Source organism: Pinus tabuliformis, chromosome 1_1 (assembly GCF_031772625.1).
Source record: "Pinus tabuliformis cultivar Carrire ecotype Pingquan chromosome 1_1, CPIR1, whole genome shotgun sequence".
NCBI classification, from domain to species: domain Eukaryota; kingdom Viridiplantae; phylum Streptophyta; class Pinopsida; order Pinales; family Pinaceae; genus Pinus; species Pinus tabuliformis.
The window spans coordinates 392,860,942-392,885,934 of NC_142297.1; the positions used below are offsets into that span (position 1 = coordinate 392,860,942).

The 24,993-nt window shown below is 39.8% G+C and overlaps 1 protein-coding gene across 1 annotated transcript in view; it reads right to left on the reverse strand.

The window, feature by feature from the left end:
• LOC149213278 (disease resistance protein Roq1-like) overlaps positions 1-24,993 on the reverse strand; it is a 206,425-nt gene that overhangs the window by 17,022 nt on the left and 164,410 nt on the right. The window lies entirely within an intron of this gene.

Consider the following 24,993-nt stretch of genomic DNA (forward strand, 5'->3'; position numbering starts at 1 on the left):
AACAATGACCCTCCATGCGCTTTAAATAGAACTCATGGACCAATCGGGTGTCAAGCCACGGATCAAGTGTCGGTAATACCGAGGAGAGAGTGAACCGTCGGATCACTACATATCGTGACCGTCGGATTGTAAGTTACAAAATGTACAACGGTAAAGAAACACACTTTACCTAACTCTATACCTAACTCTATACTAGACCAAGTTGAACTTAACTATTTCCTATGTGTCGGAATATCCTAACATCCCCCCTTAAGAACAACTTGGGATAGGATTGAAGGATTTACAAATATGACACAATAGGAGAAGGAAGGAGGCACTAGAGCCTATCCCCCCTTAGTGACAACTTCCTGAACTCCAAGCATATATCGAAGTTTAGTGAACTTCGCCTCTGTGAGAGCCTTTGTGAAGATGTCTGCAACTTGATCATCTGTTGAACAATATTGCACTTCAAGAACATGGTCATGAATGAGCTTTTTGATGAAGTGCATGTGTAGTTCAATGTGTTTACTGCGCTGATGCTGGACTGGATCTTTGCATAGCTGAATGGCACTTTGATTATCACACCAAAGTGTGGTTGGATGCTGCTGCTCAAAGCCAAACTCTGATAGGATCTGACGAAGCCACAAGGCTTCCTTACTAGCTTCCACGGCACCACGATACTCTGCTTCTGCTGACGAAAGAGAAATGGCAGCCTGTTTCTTACAAGCCCATGTAATAGGTCCTGAACCAAGAGTGAAGACATAACCGGCAGTAGACTTCCGATCATCAGGGTCACCAGCCCAATCAGAATCAGTGAAACCAACTAATAGAGGAGCTGCTTTGGCACTGTAATGAATCCCAAACTGTACTGTACCTCGAACATAACGAAGTATTCTTTTAGCTGCTTTCCAATGACTTTCACGGGGGTTTTGCATAAAACGAGCAACAAGGCCAACAACAAAGGAAAGATCAGGACGAGTATGGGTTAAATACAAGAGTTTTCCTACAAGTTGACGGTATAAGGTAGCATCAACTTCAGGAGAAGTACAAGAGACTGAAAGTTTGACTCCAGACTGAAAGGGAGAAGGGGCTGGCTTACAGTCTTCCATGTGAAAATGACGAAGAATATCACAAGCATACTTGGACTGGGAAAGGGAAATACCCTCCTTGGATTGCAAGACTTGAAGACCGAGAAAATAGTGTAAGTGTCCTAAGTCTGTCATTTCAAATTTCTTTTAAGGCTAGACTTCACATGGTTTATAAGGTTGGGATCACTACCAGTAAGATAAGATCATCAACATAAAGAACAAGGATGATAAGAGAGTTTGCCCACTTTCTTGGTGTAGACAGTATTGTCAGAATGACACCTAGAAAAGCCAGATTCTAAAAGAAAGCTATCCATTTTGGCATACCAAGCCCGAGGAGCTTGCTTGAGACCATAAAGGGATTTCTTAAGTCGACAAACAAGGCTGGAGTCTGTTTGTATGAAGCCAATGGGTTGTTCCATATAGATTTCTTCCTGCAAGTCCCCATGCAAGAAGGCAGATTTAACATCCATCTGATGGACTTCCCATTTTAAAGAGGCAGCAAGGGAAAGAACAAGGCGGATAGAGTTCATTTTGGCAACAGGGGAGAAGGTTCAGTGTAGTCAATGCCTTCAACCTGTGAAAAGCCCTTAGCAACAAGACGAGCTTTATGTTTATCAACTTTCCCATCTGGTCCATACTTGGTTCTGTAAACCCATTTACATCTAACAAGTTTGCGTCCCTTTGGTAGAGGAACAAGATCCCATGTATCATTTGTCAACAATGAATGATATTCTTCATTCATAGCTGCTTCCCAATGTGGATGGCCTGAAGCTTCTGCAAAAGTGTCAGGATCATGATTTACTGGAGCTTGAGCCAGTAAAGAAGAGGCTCTTTCAAACTGAGAACGTGTACGTCGCTGATCTGTAGGATCACCGGCAAGATCACCTGCTGCATCCCGAGTAGCACGGACCCATCTTGGAAGTTGAGGATCCTGAGAAGGTGGGGGAGGATTATCATCCTCACTTTCATCATCTGAAGAAGAAATGTTTTCAAAAGTAGAAGAGATAGGAAGAGGTGGCACATCCGCCGGACTAGGCTCGCAGGCCGATTTATTTTCATCAAATTTTACATCTCTTCTAATGATAACATTTTTGGACTTAAATGGAATAAGTCTATAACCTTTTACATCTTCAGAATATCCAACAAAAGTACATTTCTCACTCTTAGGTTCTAAAGCTTTATGCTTTTCATCTGGAATATGGGCCCATGCTTCACTTCCAAAAACACGAAAGTGACTTACATCTGGTTTAATGGAACTCCAAGCTTCTTCTGGAGTGATATTCTTTAGAACCTTAGTAGGAGTGCGATTGATTATATAATTTGCACAATTAATTGCTTCGGCCCAAAAACTAAGACTGAGTCCTTTAGATTGCAGCATACAATTAGCCATTTCCTTTAAGGTGCGATTTTTCCTTTCAGCTACACCATTTTGTTGTGGAGTGTATGGAACAGTATGTTGCATTTGAATTCCATTTTCGGTGCAAAAGTTGATGAATGTGTTTTTAACATATTCTCCACCATTATCAGTTCTTAGCTTAAGAATTTGATGTCCAGATTGTTTTTCAACAAAGGCTTTGAAGGCCAAAAATGTGTTAAATACTTCGCTCTTGAGTTTTAAGAAGTATACCCAAGTGCGTCTGGAGAAATCATCAATGAAAGTTAAGAAATACTTGCAGCCAGAGAATGAAGCAACAGGAAGAGGACCACATAAATCACTGTGCACAAGCTGTAAAGGGGCTGAGGCGTGCCAAGAGGCACGTTTGTCAAAACTGTCCCGATGATGTTTTCCGAGTACACATCCGGAACAAACACCATCTCTGCAAGATACCATAGGAAGACCTGTCACCATATTTTCTTTACATAGATGCTGAAGGGAGCGATAGTTTAAGTGACCAAATCGCTCATGCCAAAGTTTGCTCACTTCATCATTATGAGCAACAAATACTGAGGGAAGATTTGATGACCCAAAGTTGTGAAACTTATACAACCTTGTGGAATCATCAGCAATACCAGTAGCTAGAATCTGTTTAGGATCTCTTAGATCCTTGATTACAACATCATGAGGTGAAAATTCAACAATTTTACCTTCACCTGAATGAGTTATCTGATATACAGATAGAAGGTTGCAGGATAAGGTTGGAACACATAATACATCATTAAACTGACCATTGTCTAGATGAACAGTTCCAGTCCCTACAACATTAAGAGATCTATCATCACCAACATATATATTTTTGGTGTTACAATCATTTAAAGAAGAAAACATGGCTTGGTTTTTGGCCATGTGATAAGAGGCTCCAGAATCAATGAGCCACTCATGAGAATGAGAAGAAGAAGATACATTTAATGCATAACCAGACTGAGATGATTGACAACGACATGCAGAAAGTGCCATTCCGGAAGTTGAAGTTGAAGTAGGCTCCACATGGATGTTATGTTTCTTCATTGCGGCTTCCAAGGCTTCCATCTTCTTAAAGCATTTAGATTCTAAGTGGCCATCTCGATTACAAAAGTTACAATGTCTATCAGTCTTCTTCCATTTGTTTTTATTGGTCTTATCATTTTGCTGAAATGATCTTTCATTTTGAGGCTGAGTTTGCTTAGGACCCTTGTTTGGTTTAGGACCATTCTTTTTAGGATATGACTTCTTAGGATTCTTTGAATTTGGTTGCTGCTGGGCGGCTAACGCTTTCTTGGAAGAGTTTCCAAGATTAAGAAGACCAAGGTGTAAGAGTTTTTCTTGTTCTCTTATTAAGGAATCACAAAAGGAGTCAAAGGAAGGGGCCTTGTAGTCTTTTCCTTGACAAATGAAAGCTTCCCTTGTAGAATGGAAAGTGGAAACAAATACAGAGTAGGCTGGTCCCAACTTAGTAAGGATGGAATAAATAAGGTTACCATCTTCTTTCTTAACCTTAACACCTTCCAAGAGATATCTAAGGGTCTTGAATTTGGACAAGAAATCTTCAATGCAAGAAAAATTATTAGGATCCAAAGTAAGCAACTCATTTTCAAGTTGATGGGCTCTAATTTCATTTTTAATCCCAAAAACTTTAGCGATTTTTTCCAATGCTTCATGAGGAGTCTCAAGTTCTGCAATATGGAATCTAAGATCAGGAGAAATAGACATCCCTATCAAACCACGTGCTTGATCTTGTCTATTTTCCCATTTTGCAGCCTTGTCTTCATCTTTTGGTTTCTTCTCTTGGTCTGTGGCTATTCTGTAGAGACCTTTACTTCTAAGTAAATCTTCCATGTAGGCTACCCATTGGAAGTAGTTAGTGCTGTCAAGAATGACTTGGCATGGACTTTCCATTTAAAAAAAAAAAAACTGAAGCTGAAGATGCTGAAAGTAAGTGTTCCAATGGATAGATCTCGAAAAATTAGGCTGTTTTAAAAAAAACGGCTCTGAAAAAGGCTTCCGGATGAAGAAGTTATGGCTTTTTGAAAAAAATTTGTTGAAGTTGCCGGCAAAGTGCGCGAATGTGCGGGAATGAAAAAAATCCGCCCCCACAAAATGGAGACTTGAACCCAAGACCTCTACTCTCTTAAAATAGCTTTGAACCAATTGATCTATACAAAAAATTTGAGAGAGAGAGAGAGAGGGGGGGGGCTTTGGTTTGCGTGCTTGCCTTGAGAAAACTCTTTTTCCCTACAAAACACAAAACACAAAACACAAAACACAAAACCCAATACGAATATGCAAAGAAAAACGAACCTTGCGACTCGAAGTTAGCTTTAGCAAAAAAACTAGATATTTTAAAAAAAAAATGAACCTTGCGGCTCAAGGTTAGCTTTAGCCGAAAAACTAAATATTTTTCTCAATGTTTCTGATTTTCCGAGATCACACTAAGGTGCAGGGAAAAGAGCATACGCATGAGAAAAATCCTTCCTTTCTGTTTCTGATTTGCCCAGATCGCACAGAGTCGCAGGGCAAAGAGCATACGCAGAAATGAAAGGTATAGATCCGGTTAAAAAAAAAAGGCTAAATAAACCGAAACCGAAATAAGCAGAGAGAAAATAACAGTAAACTGCAAAAACACTGTATACCTCCCGATCTGAAAAATGACGCAGCTAGGGCTACCGGAAACCTTTTCGCATGAAACGAAAGGGGTTCCTCACTGGAACAGATGCTCCGAACGCAACAGAGCAGTCCTCTCGGCCCGAAAGCAGTCAGAAACAGCAGATCTAGGAAACGACAGCCGCATGCAGTTATATCGGCTTCAGATTTGGATCACCAACGGACGCGGCCCTCAAATAGCTCTGATACCATGTAGGAATTTACAGGGTAAGTTCCTCAGAAAGAATACCAAAAGGACACCGCTCACAACCAGATCACAGATCAATACACCAGTATTTTTGACGTGGTTAAAACCCTCAAAGAGGGAAACAGTCCACGGCCTGTCCCAACGTGGGTACTACAGGCAATTTATTAATCAAAGAATGAAAATTTACATAAGCTTCTCTCATGCACGGATTACCCGAACAATGACCCTCCATGCGCTTTAAATAGAACTCATTGACCAATCGGGTGTCAAGCCACGGATCAAGTGTCGGTAATACTGAGGAGAGAGTGAACCGTCGGATCACTACATATCGTGACCGTCGGATTGTAAGTTACAAAATGTACAACGGTAAAGAAACACACTTTACCTAACTCTATACCTAACTTTATACTAGACCAAGTTGAACTTAACTATTTCCTATGTGTCGGAATACCCTAACAAGCTTGGGGTTTCTTAGCGCAATTGCAATAGGAAACATAGCAATACACTCCAAACCAGGGGTTAAATTTGACGCCCGTATGCCCGTATTTCTCTTTTTTACCCGTAAAATACGTTTGAGTTTTAAATTCCCACGTCATGGGCAACTTGCCATTAATTTCCAAAACCGTCATATTGACTGGCAGGTTTAAAAATTAAAAGTTTACATTTTTTTTTTATAAATTTCTTTTATATATATATTTAACCTTATGTCATACCCCTGGTCGTTGTTATTCCCCACACGAATCGTGAACCCGCGGTCCCGCGTCCTCGTTCAGCGATTTGAATTTGGAATCTGAATTGGTTTCCCGCGCGAGTTTCATTTTCAACTGCAGCTATTATCCCGTGATTGAATCGATTTTGAGTTGTCATCTCCTTACATCGATTGTTCATAGTTCTCCGATGGATACGCAAAGATCCTTTTGAGTAATGGGTAATGGGCTTTGCTTGCAGGTGGAGGAAACATCATCATATCGAGTGTTAATTATGCTGGAGTTGAATGTTTGTTTTTGTGGGTATTGTTCTGTGATTGATGTATTCAATATGTGATTTGTCTCATTTCTATGCACATGAACCCTGTTTCTGTGAACCCTGAGAGAGACAAAGAAACACTGACGGTGGAGGCAGGGCACGATGGTATGATTATTTTCACATTTTTTTTAGTGTTTTTATCCCTGTTCTAACAATTTGATATAAGTTGCAAATGTCATTGAATTCTAATATTAAATTATGGAACACAGGAGGCCGTTATTGTGTTGGTTGGTTATGGCTTATCTGCCAGGCTGCAGAAGAAAAAGGAGCTGTGAAGAATTTGCAGAGAATAAAAATGGATCGTCTCATTTTATAGGTATGTATACATTTTTTTCTCAGACATCTTTTTCCACTTTAATTCGGATAATAATGATAAGAAGGGAATAAATGAATCTGACTGTGTATAAATTTTGTATACTAGATTTGATTGGATGTAAATTTGTAGTGTATTCTCAGTGAATTTAGTATTATCGGTAGAAAAATCAATCTCAGACAACACCCAGATGAATCTGTAAATTCTGTATACTAGTTTACATTGCATGTAAAATAATCATAGTGTATTTTTTCGTAAATTTATGATTATAAGCAGAAAAATCAATCTAAGACAGAACTCTATAAATCTAAAACAAAACCCATATCAGCCCAGAGCAACAAATTTCGTAGAAATGAAAATAAATGACCATTCCCGCTTCTTGTGGCCCTCATTTCTCATCCTTTAGTTTCACTTTAAATTAGGGTAATCCTCTGAACTATCCTCCCAACAATTTTGAAATTAAGCCTTCCGCGCCTCACAAGTTGGAAACAGGGCAGAAAAATCCACAATTAAAAAAATTCCTCCCAACAATTCCGGTGTTAACCCTTTCCTCAATTTTAACATCAATATATCTGGCCTTGGTTTATGACTAGTAAGAGTGTTGGGGATTTTCAATGGCATCAAATTTGGTTTCAGGGTTCCAACCAGATATTACCATCTCTGTAACTTGGGGAGGATCGGCAGGGAACCCGTTGACTCTGTAATAGTTCCCAGGGCTCCACGGCTTTGAAAACTCGGTGAAATGCAATAATATTTAAGAAGTAGATTCAATTCGCCAGTCGACCATGCATGCTCGGGTTTGAACTTTTGAAGATCATCACCCAGGCTGCTGGGTGTGGGGTGAGACGAGGAGCAAAGTGTAGCACCTGACGTCCGGTCTAGGGTTCGACTCTTTCAGAGATCATTAATAATTATTGTTCTTTAGTGAAGTCTTTAAATGCAGTTTCTTCGGTGTCTTGCCAACCTGGAATATACTTATCGATACGCCATTTCTAAGATGTTTTCTGGAAACGTAAGCCGCATCATGCCCGCAGCCCGACATGTGTATGTCAAAGAAGGCCAGCAATGCATAATAATTCTATTTTTTATTTTGGTAAGTTACGCAAATGGGCAAGGGCTAACCAGCCTGTCATAGGCATTAAATGTCCAGTTATATGCCTACTCTATAACAAAATAACAAAAAATGAAAAATTTGAACAATTATGAGTACAATTTGAAATTAGATGAAACTTGTACAAATAAATTTTAAAAGTCATATGATGGACAGTTTAAAAATAAAAACGTCATAAAAAAATTTCTTGACGAATAGGGTCAGCCGTCAAATTTAACCCCTGCTCCAACCCTTTACTCCTCGCTTTTGCTTTTGTCTGAACGCGCGTTTTCCGAGTGGCCAAGAGCATCTCGGGTCAAAAAGAAATAGACAGACTCTTAAGAGGGTAAAAGCTTTCGATGCACAAGTGTCCAGGGGAGTAGTAACCACATGGACAGCGGGCCCGCTAAAAAGTAAAAAATTTGAAGGACACCTCATCAAGAGAGAACTAAAACATTGGAGGACAGCACTCAAAATAGTCACGAATCACGAGTCACCACGTTAAAAGCCGTAGACGGTCGTTAAAAGTTACCCCGTGCTGGAAACGAATAAATAAATGGATACCGAAGTTAAATAATGTTTTCTTCGACCTTAAAATTGCCATTCATATGCCGTACTTAAAAATTAGATAATTGGTTGCCCTTAAAAAGTGTATTTTTAATTAATATATATAGATCATTTGTATTTAAAAATAAGTAATCCTCTATTTAGTTTTTTTTAATAATATAATAGAAAAGTATTTGAGGTGTAACGAAATACCTATTCGGTTAAAATGTGTTAGAAGGGGTTTAGTGTGTATAGTGGTTCGTGTAGGAAGGGATTTAGAAATTTGACCCCTCCCAAGGCTAAGTAAATTTGGAGTTAAGATGAATTTAAAGTGGTTTAAATATTAATTATAAATATATTATTAGTTTTATATTTTTTTATTATTGTTTTTTAAATTTAATTTAATTTAATTTTTATTTTATTTTGAGCTAGTCAAAATATTTAACAATACATTACAATGTTTAAAATTGAAATACAACATTTTTACTATATTGGGATCTTTCACAATGTTTATGGATAATATAGGCCATGGCAAACTAAAATGTCTTTTTCAAGAGTTATTTTTTTCTTTTTAGTATTTCTTTTAAACATGCTTTTCTACTAGCAATTTCACTATATTAAAAATGCATTTTCACCAATATAATATATTTTTTTTCCCAAAAATCTAAACTAATTAAAAATATTATTAATATAATTTGAATAACAAATTCCACCAGCGGGTTATTACAGGTGGCGTGGTTTTCCTTGATAACGGTGATGAGTCAAACCGACATTCGCGGATAGCAGCCAGAGATGGCTGTCCTCACTGTTGGTTTGACACCTGAGTTTGATAGGTTTTGCCACCTTCGAAAAAAAAAAAATTGAATAACAAATTATTTTAATAAAAACATTTTTTTAATCTATTAAATAACTCAAATTAAAATAATATATTTTAATTAACACTCAACATAGCTGTACATTTATGTTTTTATATGAATTCATATCAACTATATAGTTTTTTTCTTGCTGAAAAAAAAACAATACCAAAAATTTATACTCGCTTTAAAAACAAAATAATAGTCCAATATCCTCATATCGAATGTAAAAATTATTTTAAAAAATTAAACAAACAACCTAAAACAAATATTACATTAATATTATACTTAAATTTATAATAATAATAATAATAAACACTACTTGATTTTTAACTCTTTAGAATTTTTCCCTTAAAATATTTGTCTAAAAAAAACTACTTTAACTTTTATATTGCCTTTAAAAATGCTTTATCGGAACAAAACATGATAACGACATATTCCATACACTGCAAAATATATCAACAATCACAAAATATACCTTTAATCACATATAAGATATTTTTCAAAATATATTTAATTTAATTTACTTAGATATTTGTATTTAGCTTAATGTACTTTAAAAAAAATAGTTATCAAATTTAAAATATTTTAAATTAAAATTGTGTACTATAATTTAATTAATTAGGGGTGATATGTAAAGAGGATCATTTATGATTTTTAAGTACAAAAGAAGTAAAATTTACTTAGAGTCTAGGAATTACGACTAACAATGAAGCAAAAAACATTTCATTGTATGAAGATCATTGTATGTTAAAATACAGAAGCATCACAATTACAATAATAGTGAGGTACTCTTCCATCACTATTAAAGCCCTCTAAATCCAAATTAATCCAAGAAACACAAAGCTAGCCAAAGTTATTCAAAGATCCTTCCACATAGCCAAAGACTTTGCAAGAATAGAGTTTTATTAGGTGTGACAATCAAAAAACAAAAAGGTGCATATTCAAAGCCAAACGTTTGTAGGAATGAAGGCACCTTATACAAGTGAGATGGCATGCTATTTGTTAGAAGTGAACCTTCGTTTTGGTGAGAAGTTGAGACTTGGCATTATTTAGGCCAAAGGAAATTAATGATCTAAGGATCGTCCTTATCTCCCTTACTCACAGACCCTAGAATATTATGGCACACTATAACTAAATTCATAATTGTTGTCCACCCTGCAACCTAGTCCAAGTTACAAGAGGGCTCAAGGGATGTAAGAAGGAAATAGATGAAACCAAGGAAGTTTTAAGGATTTTGTCTAAGAGATGCTAGCAAGGTGAAGATGGTTGGCAAGAGAATTGGTTAAGAAATCATCAAGAGAATAACAGAGCCATGACAAAAGTCAAGGTCTTTATTCACTTACATTAGCAAACACATTTCAAACTACAAGAATGTTTGTGATCTATTAGCACTAGAGTTGACAAGATATTGGCATACTTGGGTATCCCTCTTAAGAAAGGAGCTCCTTCACCCTCAACTCAAATGGTGATTGGACTCACCCCTATGGTCTCTAAAGAATTCAAAGAGGACATTGAACAAACAACATAACCCTCAAGAAAGGAAATCAAGGTCAAGGGAGCAAGCACAACAATGAATATAAATGGGTAGAAGCCAATAGAAACTACCCCAAGGGGCATGCTTTAATAATTTCTCAATGTTATTTATTTATGTTTTGTTGATTTTTAGTTCTTTTACAATAATTTGTTGGTAAATATACTTAGCATATACAAAATAGAAGTTTTAGAAGAGGCTAGGCTAAAGTATTTAGAATGAAACAATCTTACTTTTGTGAGAAGTCTATAATCGAAATTTTGACAATTTTGTATTGCAAAGATGTATAATATGACCATGAAAAAATTTCTAATACATTGGAAATGAAAATAAAAGTACAAAAAAATAGAAAATCACTCAACTTAATTTTTATGTTAATTTTGTTGACCCTCATGTGAAGGCAAAAAAGTGGGTGCACACAACCAAGGGTATTGAAGGTGTGGATACCTTGTTTGACATAGAATGTTGTAGTGGGTGCATGGGTTACTTAGGTGAGCACATGAACTATGAGACTTGGCGTGCATAGTGTTATATGTACCAAATGTTGTAAAGGCTTTAGGGTGTAATCCCAAATCGTGTGAGAGAGCTTCACTTGACCCTGTCATCATTGGTGACAGCAGGATGCTAGGGGCACTATCCCTTAAACCTATGAGAGGAATTATGAACAAAGGGTAGTTTGGTTAGAGGAGTCAAATACAGGGAATATGTATTTTTTGGCACATGTGAGATGATGCACACAATAACCATAATTTTACATATCAAAATAATTTTGATAGATAATAATTCATGTTAAATTTTAGAAAATTGTATTATTTTATAGAATAAATTATCTCATTATTACTTATATTAAGTCACCCAATAATACTTCAATAGTATGAATAAAATTCAACGAATAGACATAAAATCTCATTATTTCATCCACGTTATATTATGTTGTCAAAGTTCCATACTTAATACATTTTTCTTTTGTAGAAAATGCTTTATATATGTAGTGAGGGAAAGTTTATATATATATATATATATATATATATATATATATATATATATATATATATATATATATATAACATCAAGGAACATTTTAAGGATGTAAGTTAATCTTAAAATTTAGAAACATTGACAAATCTTACTAGTCCGTAATATGCAAATTGTGAAATGTTTGGTGATATTTTTGTAAAAACATTTACGTTTATAACGATTTTATATTAGTTTATAAAGAATTTTGGCGAATTTTAAGGTAAAATAATTTTGTACGATAAAATTTGGGCAAGTCATTTTTAGAAGGAAAAAAAAGTAAATTTGCAAATATCTTTTTTACAAAAAAGCATGGACAATTAGCCCACCTGCGAATATTAGCCCCTAAATTTTCCCAGTAAAACATGTATTGGTGCACATAGTCAAGGGTGTTTTGAATGTGTCTATGTGTGCATAAAATCTATTGGTGTACACAATCAAGGGTGTTGTAGATGTGTGAATTGACAGGCAAGGAGTAAAATATACTTAATATTGAAATGTGTATGCAAATTAAGGGACTTGGCACGTGCATATGCATTTCCTACCAAGTCTTGTAGAGGTTTCAAGGCATTGTCTTGAACTTCATAAGGGAAATACCCCATGATCACCATCATCCATGATAACAAAGACCCACAAATGAAATTATGCCTTGGATCTTGTAAGAGGTGTTAATTGTTGACCACATAAGAGGAATTAGGGATTATGGCTGACTCAGTTGAAAGAAAATGTAGATAATGAGAACTTCCTAATGCACTTGAAGAATACATCAATTATAAATAATTGTGTCTTCAACACATTTTCTCTTATCTCTTAGACCATAGGGATTGACCATAAACACTGCCAAGCTTATATCCTAATATTATCCCTTCTTGTAGACATCATACACATCATAATGTACTCTCTATGCAATCTAACCATTATTCTATTAAAAAAACAAAATGCACATCACAAAGAGCCTTCACTCTTATCTTTTGCAAGAATACAATAACGATACAATGCATATGAATTCCATGTGTTTATATATATATATATATATATACAATATTCCCCCCCCCCCCCCCCCCCCCCCCCCACTTTTAGTGTCCTTTCCAATATGTTTCCACTACAATTTCACTATGCTAAAAATACAATTTGTTTCAATTTTTGTCTTAATCCAAAATATAAAAATACAAACTTAAAAACAAATTATATATATATATATATATATTCTAGTGAAAGTAAAGTATTATAATTGACACTTATACATGATCTCCTTTGGATCATTATATTGTTTTCCATCCGTATTGAGGCTTTCAGATTGGAAAAAGTGGAGGAATTAGTTCACGCGACAATTTTTACTAGTGAGACCCGATTTGGGAAAAAATGGTCTAGAACCTTATGGGAGAATTTTGAGGCATCAAATGACGTTTTTGAGGGTAAAAATTTACCGCTTTAACGCCACACATTTTTTTTCCTATTCTACACATAGAAACCTTTCCTATGGCGCAAGAATCACGTCAATCAAAGTTTGTATGTGAAAGTTATGCCACTCAAAAGTTGACCTTCCTATTTTCACCACCATAATTTGAGAGGATGTCACATCAGCCCCCATTATTCATGAAAAATGGGCTAGCCACATGATTATGATGTAGAAGACTCTAGAAGAGTTTATATTATAACTCTAGTTAAGAGTTGAGGTAGTAAAACCTAACTGCTAGTAGACTAGATCGAGTTGTATTATAACTGGGCTACTAGGAGGAAAAGGGATTCCATTTCTTTTGAGTGTATCTGTTCCATAGTTGAGAAAAAAATAACCAATATGGATAGGAGGTAGAGCACACAGAGAGGATTTGTGTACTGTAGAAGCCCATGGGCCACATTGTTGGCTTGTTGGAGCCTGACCCAGGTTCGGAGTTAATTAGCCAAACAAATCCCGTTACTACTGGCCCTTTCGGCAACAGTCCCTGGAGCGCGGAGCGCGGACTAAGGTCTCACCCGAAGTAGTATGGGAGGGTGCTAGAACCAGGTTTCCGCACCCTTGAGATGTCTGAGAGGTTCAACTGGTCCCACTGTTTGTCCCTACACTCAGGTTACTCCATGCACTTCCCTGTCCCTAAGCCCTAATACACTGCCTTCGCGCAACCCTAACCAGGGATTATGGAACTTCTGCACTGCTAGAGCCACGCTCTGTGCTATTACCTGTGATCTTACTTATCTTCCTATACCAACTAATTACCTTCGCGTACTTGGATGTCTTATGTTATAATTAGTTACACAAAACTTTCAAATAAGTTCGCGCAGCATATAAACAATATACTTGTAAATTATACCCAATCATATATTAAAACAGGAAAAGATGCACAAAAATATGGTAAACTTTCTCTTTATTGATTCTTCCAATGGTTACAGACTCGACTTTCCTTGCGCACTCAGCTGCAGATACTTTCTCTACTCTACGACCCAAAAACAAACTTTACACTGCTTCTCAATCGCTTAGACTTCTCATTCCCTTCTATTCTATCTTCTCTATTAGTTATCTTATACACTTAGAGCCTTGCTCTATTTATACAATCCTAGGTCTATCCAGCCGACATTACATTACAAAAACTAGGGCGGACAACCCTATGACTCTATTATGATTTTCGTGGAGATTTTACAAAATGATTAAGTCAAAACTCGGGCTTTAAGCCCCAAAACCTGCCTTGGGGGATTCCATGCCCAACAGGCCCCCAACACAAACATCATGACTCGCCCTCGAGACACTCTATCGGCGTGGAGTCCCTCCAACTCTGCTCGAACTGCTGCAAGGTCGGCAGCAGAATAAGTTACTGCCTGCTGGATCTGCTGCATGCATTGTTCCGAGACCGCAGTGTTAGACGTGCTTCTCTCCATCTATGCCTGTATCCCCTACATTTGTGAAATCTTTCCTTTAATTTCTGTTATGATGGTCAAGGCCTCGTTGATCCAAGGCTAAACGCATGCCTTCAGGACTGCTTCCTTGTGTTGTGTTGTGTCCCCCTGTTCTTTCAGCACTTTGTCTTGTTGCATCCGCACGAGCCTCTGAGTGAGGGCCACCGTTTGCGCAGTTCCTTTGATGTTGTCATACTGTTGTTGGAGTTCTCGCACCTCTATCTCTAAGCACTAGATGTTGGGGTCCTCCTGCAGATTTGTGAGGACCTCAAATGACTCTTCCAACATGCTGGTGCAGTCTCGCACTGCATTGCTAATCTCGTCCAATCCCGCTGTAATAATGCTAGTGCGTTGTTCTCTGACTTCCGGAGCGGTGGATGGCTGCGCCTTTAACTCCAGCGCGGTGATATAAAGGTTCAGCTCCAGCTGAACCTTTGTCATTTTCTCCCGTGCCTCACCCACCCTTGCTGCTAACCTGTGGATGCGCGCCTCTGTTGGTATGTCCATTGGGATGACTAGCTCTAAGACACTTTGACAAGCTTCATCTATTACCTGTACCAGCTATCGATTTTGTGACACCACGTTGTCACGCTGCAAACTCAACTGTTCCATATTGATTTTCCACTCATTGAGGACTTACAGTGCGCGACTCTGCCTAGCCCATAGTTCTGTAATTATCTCATCCTGCAGAACTTATAAGGTCTCCCATGAGAGTGTAGCCATGTTGATGTCGAGACCCATCAACGTGCTAACCGTAGGCATATCGGTCTCATTTGTGGTCACTAGTGCCCCTTTTGGCAGCACGACGGTATTCGTCACCCGAGCGCGCAACATCTGTTCTGCCGTCATTGTCCTGACTGTGAGGCTGATCGAAAGGGTACTAGCCTGGGGAGGGCACACCTGCAACTCCTGCAGCTGCGCTCTGAGGGCCCCCAACCCAATCTTATTCTCCTGCATAAAATTTTAGAGGGCCTCGAAGGTGACATTGCACACTATGTCACCGATGTTGTGCAAATCACCCTCGGTTAGGGTGATCGGGTCAATAGATAACTTCGATGCCTTGACCTTTTTGCGTAACCCTGTCCACTCGATTGGGTGTTGGGTTTGTGGGTCTGCGCCTTCCTCTTCTTCCTCTGCTTCCTGCCCATGCGAAGGCGATGTTTAGATTTCACACGTCTTTGTGGCTACCTCCTGCACTGTTGTTGCTATTGTGGCCTTTTCCTGTTCAGTTGCTATTTGTGCAGCGTCCGATGCCGCTTGCACTTCTACTGCCATTGCCTCCTTCCTTCTCTTTTCTTCCAACTGTGTGATGCATAGTTTGGCCTCTTCTTTCTTTCTTTGTGATACCGACGTCTCTATCTCTGCGATGTCTGGGGCGCACCACCCTAGCGACCATGTCTCCAGGACGTTAAATATGACATTGTCTGTGGCTACAAAGGGTAGCTTTCTCCATTGTTTGGCCGAGTCCTTGCACTCTCTGATGTATATGCTATGGATGTCTGCTTTAAATTCTGTGAAACTTTGCAAGCTGTTGTAGACAGTGGGCGACAACCGCGGCTTATGGTTGATCCCCATTCTAAGGTTGATCTCCATGAACACCCAGAATATTTCACTGTCGCAGATCTTATTGGCATCCTTTGTGGCCCAGAGCGAAGCATACTTCGTGGCCTCTGATAGATCCCTGTCAATTGTGGGGAATTAACTATCTTCTCATAATTCCCCTACCACGAGCACTATGGACAGCAGAAGCCATGCATAGTGGAATGTTTTGCCCTATTCTTGAGCTTCACGGCAATTCTCCAAGAATTCCTTGCAGAGGAACTCGGACCAGTTGAATTGGACCCCCTCCACGCACTGTTCAGCAAGTGTTACCACTAGCGCAGGTACCTCGTCCGTGTGGCACTTGCGCATAACCTTACCAGCCAGTATTTGGGTCGCCACTCTCACTACTTTATCATTGATGCTGGGTATGGCGTAGCCCATTTTCTTCTTTGTTAGCTTGTACTTCTTCTTCATGGCCTCCATGATGGCCAAGTCACTGCTCTTCCCTTCTGAGATGTCGGCGGGGTCCTCCCCCTTGCATGGAATCCTGGAAATGCGATGAATCAAGTCTTTCGTGATGGGGATGGGCTCCTCCAGCCACAAACACCCATCATGCACCAGGTAGAGCAGTTGCCTAATGACAAAAATGGTTATTGGGGCGCAGTGGAAATGCAGCACCCAGAGGAGTTTAAGTAGCCCAGACTTTTCCACTCCGCGCAACCACTTTTGTAACTCTAATTTTGTAACCCCCACCACGGTGTTCTGCTTGGGCTTCATGAGGTGCGAGGTCTCAAGGTGAGAGAACTTCTCGTGGTCAGCGAGGTCCCAATCTTCAAATTTTAAGCTCAGCACCCATCCTAGGTGCATGCCCTAAAAAATAATGTTGTGTGGGAGGAGCGGGGTCTGGAGAAAGCTCTTGATCTCGTAAAGGTCCTTGGGCACTTTAGCCTTCCCTTTCTGTGGGGGGACATAGGCGGGCAGCTTTGTCGGGGGGTGCGTAGGCTCAGTTTTCTCCTCCATGCCTTTGTCCTCGTCCTCTTCGATAATTAGGTCCTACAGGTCTTCTTCGTCTTCATCAGTCCCTATGGTGATAACTTTCCCCTTGTCCTCCATTGATAGCTTGGTGTGCAGTGGGTTCCGTGGGGACACACACACGAGAAACATAGCTTGTTTGTCCTTCTTGGGTCTTGGCATGTGCGGTGTTTTTGGGATTTCTGCCACAATCCAGGGGCCTTTCGGAGCATCCCCCACAGTCAGGGCCTGTGCGGCCTCTTCGGCGGTCATTGCGGTTATTTCCATAATTTCCTCAGTTGCTGCCATTGTGTCTGTCTAGAAATCTATCACTTGCGAACTCGGGGGCTCAATCAATGCTCGGCACAAAACAAACAAGGCTCGGCACAAAACAAACAAGGCTCTGCTTAATAGCTCAATTCACAAATGACCAAGTGTTGTTTGTTAGGCAGCCCTTTGTAATTTATAGTTCTTTTTTAATTTGAATTCGACCGCTCCCCCCAAATTCAGTTCATTAATGCTCCCTTGGCGGCAGATTTTCCCAAATCTTGCCCATAAATCGCGTCTTAAATGCCTATCGCTCACTCCATTTGATCTCAAGTCGAGCATCACATTGTGAATAGTGACTTCAACGGTCACATTTTGGCCAACCCACGCGTTAGCGCAACCCCCCATGCGCGGACGCAAACCTTGTGACTCGTTGCTTCTACACGCAGCTCCTAGGTAGAATAGTTTATAGTCCCATGCTTCCTTTCAACTACATGGAGTGCTAAGTCTGTACTTCCCTCGGGCTAGTCAGGTGGTCATGCCACCCATATATGGTTTCCTCTAGTCATCCATCATTCTTCCTGGGAAATACCCACCTTGTACCATTACTGGCGGCATCGCGTACCTTATCATCTGCAGTGCACCACCCTGGTTAATTCGCTTAGTGATATGCGGTCCAAGCCAAGGCATCAGACTGATCAATTCGTGGCAATAGTCCTCAAATTGGTCATTGCACACCCTGTTTTATTGCCCTGGTCCTTTTATCAAGGAAATCTTCCCTTATTTCATCCTCCAGCTTCTTAACTTCCACGTCTACGAGAGCGCTTTTCTTCCTTAATCGTACCCTTTCTTCTTCAAGTTCTTGGAGCCTAGAATTTCCCTGTTGGATTTCTTCTTCCAAGGTTCCACGAACCGTCATATCCACCAGTGTTATCATGAGCAGTCTAAGCTTTTCATGTACTATAGGGCTTACAGTGTTTTCCTTATACTCCAGCCCTAGTGGTGCCTACGCCGTCAGGTTCTTGCACACAGTCCTATAAGCCCATAGAACCATTCGTACGTGTAGGTCCAAGTCAGTTTGATTCGTATTGTGGACCTTGTTTAGTGTTTCACGTACTTTGTTAAAGGATTATGCATGGATATCCTTCTACACACTTGGTCTTTCCATACTCCCTGGTCCCAATCGGAGGGGTCGTTCACGCCATTGCCTTACCCACACCTGCTTACTAATCGTGTCTCCTACTACAAGGACAATGTGCACTCGTGCAAGTTTCGTACCATATGCCTGTATCCATATGGATAGGTTGGTGCACGCACCGGTTCATCCAACAATCTTATCTGTTAATCGCATCGGAGGCCTCCCAAACTGCATGTGCATCATCCTTCTGCATTCATGCCAGTCCTCAAAAATTCTTTGGTGTGTACCCCACCATCTTGCGGGCGTAGCGCGAAGTACCCATTTCAAAGCGTCGAAACGCTGTTGTTCCGACACTTCTCTTTCAAACTTGTTGAGGAATTCATCCACCTCACTTAACCCATCATACATAGGCAGATCTCTTACCTCTGTTGCTATGCAGCGTAGCGACCTCGTCATCATGTTACAGTTGAGCATGGTTACCTCGTGTAATCGGTTTTTCCATCGTTCTATCTCCTCTTCAGAATCTTATGTGCAGGAACTTTCGTGCTCCCATGAGATTCAGCCATCCGTAGTTGGATTTACCCAATCTTGCTCTCACGTGGTTATTTTGTAGATGTAGTCAGATCATCGTCGATGTCATAGTCGCACACTGGCTCCGTGTAGAGCGATCCTTTTGCAGGGTCTAAAGGTACCACTACACACAGTGACGTTTTCTCAAAGATCATCTTGCGCTTCTTCAAATTTATCACTCCATTCATGTTAGTGGCCCATTCTATTCCCAATAGCGCATGGTAGGGATTGCTGTCATCAACAATCTCTATCACTTCGAAATATGCTAGCGTGCTTGCCCCTTTGATATCTACTATGATTCCCTGCAATCTCCCCATTGTTAGGATCTTTTGATGGTTCGCCATTCGCATTTGGATAGGAGACCATTGCAGCGCAGGCCTGCCCATGCACTCCCATGTCTGCTTTGGTAGCACATTCGCGTTCGATCCTAGATCCAGAATCACTTGGTCCATCTTATATTCCCCAATCTACGTGGTCAATCTCATCTCCCTTCATGTTCACATCGCATGCTTCCCGAGCTTCCAAACTACACATGGTTCTCCTGGTGTGGTCCCAGTGCATCTAGTTATGAGTTCTTGCAACCCCTTTACAGCCTTGCTATCGCGCAACAGCTTCATGAATGTCCCCAAGAACGTAGTGATCATTGATGGGTCCATTTCCGTCTCCAGTCTATCTTTACTTCCTGAAGTGGAGGCATCAAAAAAGCTCCTCTTAGCTTCCATGAAGGTCTCCTTAGTGCGCTGCAAATCAAATTCTGGTTCCTTCGTTGGAGCCTTATGAACCCAGGTACTTTCTTCGGGTTGTTTGCCTTTGTCATCCCCTGTCGTAATTCCACTCCGGAGCACAATATTTACATTAGGGTCTTCCTCGCGTAGCTCAGACCTCATCATTTGCAAGTTCTGAGTCGGGGGAGGTTGGAGTGCTCCTTTATCACGCAACCTCGCTATCAGTGTGGGACAATCCTCTGTCTCATGATCAAACAACGTACAATACAAGCATGATGGTCGCGTTGGATTCGTACAATCATGGGCATAATGCCCTGGCCCTCCGAAATTGTAACATATCAACTGTCCACGACCTCTTCCTGGTCCCCCCTCCACCTCGGCCTTGTCTGCACCCCTGAAATTTGGTGCGCGCCATTTGTGTGTTTTGATCGAGGGGTCGTGTTTCAGCCTGAACTCTGTAGGTAGTAGTTTGATACATCATCAACTCATAACTTCTAAAGGTGCACTCATCATGTCCCACTGACCTACAGAAATTATAAAACAACTGTTGAGAATTCTGCATATACTTCTTTAATAGATGGCAGTTATCTGTAGCATGCTTTCCCCCTATCTAACAAATCTGTCACCATAATTTAGGCGTCGTGCTCAGTCTGCTTCTGCCTCTGGTCTCAATGGAATTAGTCCTCCTCCCGAGAGGTAATTCGTGAACACCGGGAAATGGTCCTTGTCATGTCCCTAACCCTTGCACTTTACACACCATACCTCATCGCGCACCTATGGGCGAGCTGTCCTGTCTTGTTTCAAACTCTGCATCTCAAGGCACAAGTTTTTCAACTGCGCGTAATCTGCTGAACTCCCAGGTTGGGATCTTGTACCAGGGTCTTATGAAATCTCATCGTAACCTCCAAGGCCTCAGCCAAAGTGGTTAGCCTCTATTGCAACAGTGTGTTCCGTAGATGTGGCGTTAACGATGCTACGAACCATTCGCGGTGTTTCCCATCAGTTAATTTCATGTTTGCTTCGCGAATTGTGCACTTCAATCTTTGATCCAACTCCCACGGGGTTTCGCCTGGTAACATTGCGATTTCCTTGAATCTAATGATCGACTATGCCTCTGAATTTTGCCTGTTAAATTCTTTGTTTAGCGAAACTTGGATATCCCCGATCCCCGCATTCAGATTTTCATTGGAATGCTTAATGTACCATGTGAGCGTGTGATCCTGTAGAGCATGATCAACATTGCCTTCTTTATATTATCATCTGTGACTCCCTGTGCTTCCCATACAACTTTTATCACGAACAAAAACTGGTCCAGATCTTCATTCCCTACTCCCTTGAACACTAGTAGCTTTATCGCACTTGCCATACTACTTCGCAATGGTGGTGGAGGTGGTATGGGCAAAGAGAAGGGTGAAGACGGTGAAACTGGCGGTGGTGTGAGTGGGGGTGGTATGTGCGGAATTCTCTGTCTTATCAGATTGATCACACTTCTTGGCTAGAACTTCGCGAGCTCTTCTTCGCCCCCTCGCGGATGTGAAATCAAGGGGATAGTCTCTAGTTCTGTGCTATCTTTGTTTCTATAGCTTCTCCCACTTCGCGTAGCCCCAAACATCAATTTATTCGCATAACCTGTTTTTCACACAGTAGCATTTTAATCCAAGTGTTCAAAGATTTAACGTACTTACCTCGTGGTCCCTTGAGGAAGCGTCGTTTTGCCTCACTATAATTGATTGAAGTATCTACCGCAAATTCGGTGATGAATCCTCCTATGATTTGATCAAGCCAGTGATCGAAAGTGCGCGTGATCTTATCTTTCGATGCTTCCAGTCTGCACATCAATTCTACAGTCCACACAATTGGTTTGTCAAGTTTACACCTTCCTTGGCTATTTGCTAGCTTCGCAATCCACTCGTACAAATCAGTGGGGAAGGATGCAAAGAAAATTTCGTGGATCTCTATATATAAGTAGTAGTCTAACCACTCTTCCTTCGATAGTCATGAATTCCTATTTTCTTGTGCCGCGAACTCATGAATCTTCCTATCCAACCAATCTTCAATTCCTTTCTTTGTCAGATTCTAGTGATACGACATCAGACATCTCTATGCAGATCCCGGTCCCGACAATAGAACCATTTGTTGGCTTGTTGGGGCCTAACACAAGTTCGTATTTAATTAGCTAAACAAATCCCATTACTACTGGCCCTTTCGGCAACAGTCCGCGGAGCGCAGATTGAGGTCTCACCCGAATTAGTATGGGAGGGTGCTAGAACCAGGTTTCCGCACCCTTGAGATGTCTGAGAGGTTCAACCAGTCCCAATGTTTGCCCCTGCATGCAGGTTACTCCGCGCACTTCCCTATCCCTTACGCCCTGATACACTGCCTTCGCGCAGCCCTAACCAGGGATTATGGAACTTCCGCGTTGCTAGAGCCACGCTCTGTGCTATTACCTGCGATCTTACTTATCTTCCTATACTAGTTAATTACCTTCGCATACTTGGATTTCTTATGTTATAATTATTTATACAAAACATTCAAATAAGTTTTTGCATCATATAAACAGTATACTTACAAATTATTCCCAATCATATATTAAAACAGGAAAAGATGCACAGAAGTATGGTAAAATTTCTCTTTGTTGATTCTTCCAACAGTTACAGACTCGACCTGCCTTGCGCACTCAGCTGTGGACTACTAGGCCTCTGCACACTCGGCTGCAGAGCCTTTCCCTACTCTACAACCCAAAAACACACTTTACGCTACTTCTCAATCGCTTAGACTTCTCATGCCCTTCTATTCTATCTTCTCTATTAGTTATCTTATACACTTAGAGCCTCGCTCTATTTATACAATCCCATGGTCCGCGGCCCATGGGTAGGTCTATCCAGCCGACATTACATTACAAAAACTAGGGCAAACAACCTAGTGACTCTATTATGATTTCGCGCCCCACGCACGTAATTCGCAGAGATTTTACAAAATGATTCAGTCAAAACTTGGGCTTTAAGCCCCAAAACCTGCCTTGGGGGGATTCCATGCCCAACACACATGCCATACTTCTTTGTACTCACAACCATATTTCTATTCAGAGAAAGAGACCAAAGTGACCTCACCTTCCTGCTGGGTGTTTTTCCCAAAAGGTTTTCCCGGAGCATATCTTGTGTCAAATGTGTTTGTGAGATTTTATTTCATTGTTCTCTATTTTCTTCATAAGTTTAAATTCCAATGCATGAAATAGTAACAGTAAATATACAGATCCAGAAATCTAGTAAAATTGTAATAATGTAGAATTTCTTATCATAAATATATTTTTATCAGATCTGTGTGATGAACTGTCTAGTGGAATATCCACAACAGTTTATGAATCAATAAAGAACCTATGTAAACTACCCTTTGGAAAATGTTTTCTAGGTTGATATATATTGTTAGTCGATGAAATTACCCATTTTTACCTACTTTCACCTATTCCTTTTTATCTATTTTATAACTCTTATGAGGTCGATTATATCTCAATCAATGAAAAGGTATATTATATTGGAATGTCTTCTTGAATTGTTAATTAATGAAGCTGTAGCCATAAGGGAACGATGCTTGGATGATTTGCTGACAAAATCACTTGCAAATTTATATCGGACGTTTTTTAGCGAAACAAAACCAAACATCATGTTGTTGACTGCGGACTGGCAACGGTATTTAAGTACTGAACCATTAACCGATCAATTGTTGAATAACTGGAAAAACCAACTATGATTTCTATCATTTTATTCTATTTCTATTTGAGAAATTATTGTATATTTTTTTATAGACAAGATCACTGTGAGTTTTGGGTTTGTTAAATGTTATTCATATAATGATGGATGTATAAGTAAGGAACAACTGAGAAGAACGATAAGTATTCTTTTGCGTGGAACAACAGAACTCAATTTTGTAATTCCTTTTATGAATTAATGTGAATTTCAGCTTACCATAATTTTATGTGATCTCTAATTCTCAGCCATAGCCCTGATCAGAGAGTTGAGCCCGCTCTCTCGATCAGGTGCTATTGGAATACTATTGTGTGGATAGGTATGCTTTCTAGTTATATTGTTAATGTTTTATGATTTTTGTTCCTTTATTTATTGCTTTGTAATATTGTTGTGATTTCCAATTGTTGTTACTTCATATTTTTATTAGTGTTATTTACTTTGTCATTACTCTACTCATAGCACTCCTTGGGCCTCGTATTTCGTAATTACTCAATACTGGGTAGGGAACCTGTGGCCTGCATAGACCTTGTACGAAAACCTTGAAATAACCAATGAACCTCAGATTGAAAATTAAATGTAAGAGGAATTGAATCTATAAACCCATATTAAAACCCAACATTTTGGCATCGTTTCCTGTTATGAAGCCAACTCACAAAAAGATAGAAAAGATAGATCAACGACTTAGAAATCAGCCTCTTTGAGGGGGAAACCTCCTTTACATGACATAAATGAACAATTCTTGGATGATACAAATGACAAGACCTCCTTTTTATATATAGGAGTCTAAGGGGTCATAATGTAATCAGAGTCGATATAACAATAATAAGGTAAGGGAACAATAATAACAATAGTGGGATTCTATGGGGCACACTAATAACAATATGGGGACTACATGGGCACAACAATATAATAATGGGGTTGCACTAATAGCAGTAAGGGGTTACACTAGTAGTATAAGGACCTAGTATGCCTCTCCCCTTCAAAAAGTGTTGTTCTCAACACTTGAGTAGTTATGGATGCTTATGTATAAAATTCTCGTCCTTCCATGTGGAATCTTCAGCGGGTAAGTTCTTCCACTTGATGAGATACTTTGAAATTGATCGATTTCGTATTTGTTGGTTTCTTGTTTCCATGACTTCTTCAAGTTCCAATATGATTTTTCCTTCCTCGTTAATTTTTGACAATATTGTTTGAACTGGGAGCTTGTCACTTATAAACTTATTTAAGCATGAAACATGGAAAACTAGGGGCACTCGAGAAGATGCAAGGAGCTCCAATTTGAATGTCATTGTACCAATCTTTTGCTGCTCCTTGTAAGGACCATAGTACTTTGGTGATAATTTATTATCCTTCTTAGCTTGCTTGAGGGACATTTGTTTTTATGGTTGTATTTGTAAAA